Source organism: Geospiza fortis, unplaced genomic scaffold (genome assembly GCF_000277835.1).
Source record: "Geospiza fortis unplaced genomic scaffold, GeoFor_1.0 scaffold172, whole genome shotgun sequence".
In the NCBI taxonomy this organism is placed as follows: Eukaryota; Metazoa; Chordata; class Aves; order Passeriformes; family Thraupidae; genus Geospiza; species Geospiza fortis.
In genome coordinates, this window is record NW_005054309.1 from 10,504,192 (window position 1) to 10,509,611 (window position 5,420).

Here is a 5,420-nt window from a genome sequence, read left to right on the forward strand (position 1 = left end):
GAGAAACTTTCCTGGTGTTTTTGTGGCTGTTGGTCCTGATTCCTCAGGGAATTCCCTGAAATTCCCAATCCCCAACCTCTGCTTTACTGGCATTTCATCAGGGGGTGATTAAATGGTGTTTCTGGAGCTTTCTTGGGGTGCTGCAGGCTCTAAAATCCTGGCTCTGTCACCTGCATCTCTTGGCTCTTTTTTTTTTTCCCCAGTTGCCACCAGAATTCCATGGGGAATTCCTGAGATTTCCCCATGATCCCTGTTGGTTCCTGGCTCCTGGATTCCTGGGAGCACCCAGCTTGGGATCTCCAAATTCAGAGGTTTCTCTTTGCAGGCTCCAAAGATCCAATCCCCTCTCCAGGGGACGGGATTCATCCTGGGAAAGGGGTGAAGGCACTGGGAACCCCTGGGGCAGGGCTGGGATTCCCTAAAAATCCCTCAGGCAGCATTTGGGGCAGGGAATTTCTCCCACTGAGTTGGGAGGAGCAGAGATCAGGCAGAAACTCTGCCCTGGGAGAGTGGAGAGGCCCCAGTCCAGAGAAATTGTGGATTCCCAGAGAAGTTTGGGATTCCCCATCCCTGGAATTGTCCAAGGTCAGGCTGGATGGGGCTTGGAGCAGCCTGGGATAGGGGAAGGTGGAACTGGAGGATCTTTGAGGTCCCTTCCATCCCCAACAACCCAAACCATTCCCTGATTTAGTGATTCTATGGAATAAACACAGAGGAACATCACAGCCCAGCCCACAGATTCAGGATTATTCCCACTCCCTGCCCATGGAACTGGGATTTAAGGTCCCTTCCCAACCCAACCCATTCCAGGATTTTATGGCTCCCTGTGGCTCCATCGGCCCTGTGGGGTTTGTTTGAAATTCCCACAGAATTAAGAGGAATAAAAACCTCCAGGGGCTGCAAGGAGAGCTGCATCCGCTGGAAATCTGGGGATGCTGTGAGCTCATCCTCCCTGGGCCTGGCCCAGAGCTGTGGGTGAGGACGGAGGTGATGCCAGCTGTGCCCGTGGTTTCGTGCCACTTTCGGGGAGCTCTTTCTCTCTCACTTTCAGTTTTCACCCTTGACAGGGTTTCTCAGCTCTGGGTGCTTTTTCTGCTCCCTATCCGCCCCTGCCACCTCCTGGCTGTGGGTGCTGTGCTGGGCAGGCAGCAGGACAGCAGGGATGGGGAAAAGCAGGAATTTTGTCCTTGCTGGGGTCGGATTTGCCCTTTCACCTCACACTGGCTTTGCAGGAGGAGAAAGGAAAGAAATCTGATCTTGGATGAGCAGGACCTGATCAGGAAGATTTATTTCAGCATTTCTTTGCCATAATTTTCCAAGCGCCATTAATGATGGAATTGTCCATTCCTGAGGAAGCTGTGCCAGGCCAGCTAAGGAAGCCCAGGAGATTCAGAGCCTGCAGAGCTCGGGGCCACCTGGGAGCTCTGGGGTGACCCATGGGCACAGAATTGCCTGGGTTCCTGTCCCAGAGCCATGGGCTTGGTAGGAGTGACCCTCAGGAATGCTGTGCCCAGGATTTCACTGCTGCTCCTGCGGGCTGGGCACTCTCCTGGCAGGAATTCACCCCCCAGGGCCAAATGTTGTGGTTTTGCTGTGCCTTGGTGAGGAGGAAAAGGGAATTAGTGTAATTAGGGAAGGGAGGAGCTGACCTAGAGCAGGTTAGAGCTGCCAGAGTTCTGTGGGGAAGGTGGGGAAGGGACCTTTAGTCCTTCCCACTAAAACAAGAGACAGGAAACTGCAGGGAAGCCAGAGGGGGAATGGATTCCCACTGCCAGAGGGCAGGGATAGCTGGGAATCTGGGAGGAAATCCTTCCCTGGGAGAGTGGAATTCCAGAGCAGCTGTGGCTGCCCCTGGATCCCTGGCAGTGCCCAAGGCCAGGCTGGACACTGAGCTGGGAGCACCTGGGGCAGTGGGAGGTGTCCCTGCCATGGAAATGGGGTGAGATTTCCCTTCCAGCCCAAACCATTCCATGATTTTGGGATGATTCCTGGTTTGGGGATGATTCCTGGAGCTGGGGAGGGCTCTGGGTGCCGTGGCTCCCACAGAGGGCACAGCAATGCCCTGGTTGCCCCCATCCCAGGATGTGGGTGACAGCCAGGGCTCCCTCTCCTTCCAGGGGCAGCTGCTGCCCAGGAGGAGCTGGCAGAGCCAGGAGACCCCTCCTGCCCTGTGGCTCCTGTGGCCAAAATCAACCCTGCATTTTATGCAAATGCTGCAGAAAATGAAAAGGGTTTCACTCAAATCCCGTGAGCTGGGCACCGGGAGCTGCAGAGCTCAGGGCATTTCCCCAGCTGGAGCTGGCTGTGAACAGAAATAAACCAGAAATAAACCAAACAAAGCATTCAACATAAATAACCCCAATCTAGAGGGGAAATCCTGTTTTACCAGCTGTGGGGCTTTGTGGGAAGCCCAAACCATCCCCAGGGGGCTGAGCTGCTGGAGCAGCCCAGAAAAGGTTGCCCAGCCCTGGTGGCATCTCCCAGCCCCAAATTGTCCCTGGCCATGGACCCAGGGGCTGAGTCCCCTCCCTTTGCACAAGCCAAGGTGCAGCTTGAGGGGTGAGAGGGGTTGGGTTTGGGGCTTTTTTTTTTTATCTTTAAGATTGAAAAAAAATTCAATCTTAATTTTCAATCAAAAAACTTTTCTATCTTTAAGATTTTTTCCCAAGATTGGGGTTGAAGATGGTACTTGAGATGGTTGTGTTTAGACTTGGGTTATTATTTTTATTTATGTTACAGTCTTATAGGTGGTGAGTTCTGTAGTTCTTCACTAACAAGGTACAAAATGGTTAACAATCTTCTGTTGTAAGGTTTTTAAAGCTTAAACTATCTAATTAAGAAGTGATACTTATATTATTTTTAACTTAATAACTAATCACTTAAAGTCTGCAATGTGGACTTTTCTGTTTAATTACAAAATACTACTCAAACTTATGAAGAAGAAGGGAGAAGAAGGACTACTTACTGGTTTCAAACTTTTATTTTGTTTTATGTAGATTATTATCTGCTGAAACTTTAAACTTGAAGTTTTCTACTTTGTGATATTGCACACTTTTAATTAAGTACACAATTGTAATTCTAGTGTTATCATTCCATTTTGGGATCCTTCTCCACAGCCTCAGGTCAATGCAGTGCTCTCCTGGGAGCCAGAGTCTGTCAGCACAGAAAGTCTGAAATTGCATCCAGGACTCCAGCAATGGGGAGTTCTGGATGCTGAGAATTCCCCACTCCCAAAAATCCATGGTTTGGGAGTGCAGAGCCACGTTCCAGCTCTGGTCGGTTCTCTGGCTCACTCCCTGAACCAGGAGGGGTTATTGGGTTATTCCAGCAGAATTCCCTCAGCACCCAGTGGGACTTTCCCAAATTGGTGTTTGGGTGTCAGCCCTTTGTCCACGGTGGAGCACAGAGCCAGGGAGACCCAGAGCAGGATTTTCTCCTGGAAAAACCCAATTCCCCCAGGACAGGAGAGGAAACCAGCGGTGAGTGGGTGGGAGAACAAATTCTCTCCAGCCAGTCAAAGGCACTTGGCAGGGGATGGAATTCCAGCCTTTCCAGGCTGGGTGTTGTGGGATTCCCCAGCTCCACCTGGGAGAACACCTGGGAAAATTCCTTCTCCCGCAGCCCTGCCTGGAAGCAGAGGAGAGCTGAGCTGATTTGAGCTGAGCTGAGCTGAGCTGAGCTGAGCTGATTTGAGCTGAGCTGAGCTGAGCTGAGCTGCCTGGAACAGCCCCAGAGATCCACATAAAACTGCAATTCCCATTTTTCTGACAGATGAGGATGCTTCACTCTCCATTTAAGGTGAGTTTCCTCCCCAGAAACGCTTCCCTTGGGAGGCTGTGCCTGGGCTTTGCTCCCAGCCCTCCCTGGTGATTTCTCCATCAGCAATCCCAGCCTGGCATCAAACTCCAAAATCCACAGAGCAGGACAGGCTGGGATGGGTCAGAACCTGTGGCACCAACAAAAATTGGGATAAATCTTCTTCCATCCATTCTTTCTTTTTCCTCCTCCATAGCAAAAAGAGACTGTAAATGATATTTTCACACTGGGAAGGAGCTGAGCTGAGGGAAGGGGGAAGGGCTGATCCCACCAAGGGACTGGAAAAGCAGATTTTAGCCTGTTTGATCCCATTTGGATTGGAAAGTTCCCTGTGCTGTGGGCACACAGATGTCCCTGCTCAGCCCTGGAGCAGCAGAGGAGGAAGAGAGCCCTGCACTTGAGGCTTTCCTTTGGTTTATGGGAAGAGGGAAGAGAAACTGGCTGGGGAGAGGCGTGGGATGTGCGGGGAAGCGGGAGGGACGTCAGCTCCAGCCCAGGGAGCTCCCCTGGCCTGGAGGGAACATCTGGGAGCTGTGCACCCTCCCGGGCACGGTGGGAGGCACAGGGATGGCCTGGAATGGGCTGGGGACAGGGGGCACACGGAGGAAGCATCCCCTCACCCCAAGGTGCTGCATCTGAGCCTGCCTTCGTTATCACAGGCTCATTAGCGCTTCTGGTTTGGAGGGTGGAAAAGAAGAGTCAAAGACTAAAACCATGTGTGTGATTTTGATGGGATTATGGAATGGTTTGGGTTGGGAGGGACATTAAAAATCATCTCGTTCCATCCCGCCCATGGCAGGGACACCTCCCTCTGTGCCAAGCCCTGTCCAGCTGGGCCTTGGGCACTCGCAGGGGTGGAACAGCCACAGCTTCCCCTCTTTTCCCTGCTCCCAGCCCATGGTGCTGCCTCTGTGACCGGGGAGATGCTGCTCAGCACACCCCGGAGCTGCTGGAGAGGAGGAGCCTAAAAAAGGGCAGAAAATCCCCAAAAGGGGGACCCCAACCACAGGGCTTCCCTGCCAGGAAGCAGCTGGCTCATAAAGCTCACCCCAGCTCCCAAGGGTGGAGGAACTCCCATCAGCACGACCTTGCCTCAGGCAGGAGGAGGATTGGGCGTTGTTCTTTATTTAATGCAGCATTTCAGGCTCTTCATGCACCAGTGGGTTTAGGGTGAGACTTAAAATACTCACCCTATAAATATTCACCGGGATGCTGTGGATTGAGACCAGCTGGACAAAATTCCCAGCCTGGCATCTTGTGGGAGAGGGTTTATGCCTTTTTGGGAATCAAAAACCCACCCAGGAGGGTGCAGGAGGCTCCAAGTGGGACCAAGAGCCAGGAACAAAACACAAAACCAAAACCTTGCTCAGAAAGCACACCAGATCCTTGTGTTTCAGAAATATCCTTTAATCCATCAATTCCAGCATTGCCATCACCCACAGCACCCCTCGGAGCCAGAGCAGGATTTTCTCTTGGAAAAACCCAATTCCCCCAGGACAGGAGGGGGAAACCCGCAGTGGGTGAGTGGGATAACAAATTCTCTCCAGCCAGTCCAAGGCACTTGGCAGGGGGTGGAATTCCAGGGGCTGGTTTTCTTTTTTTTT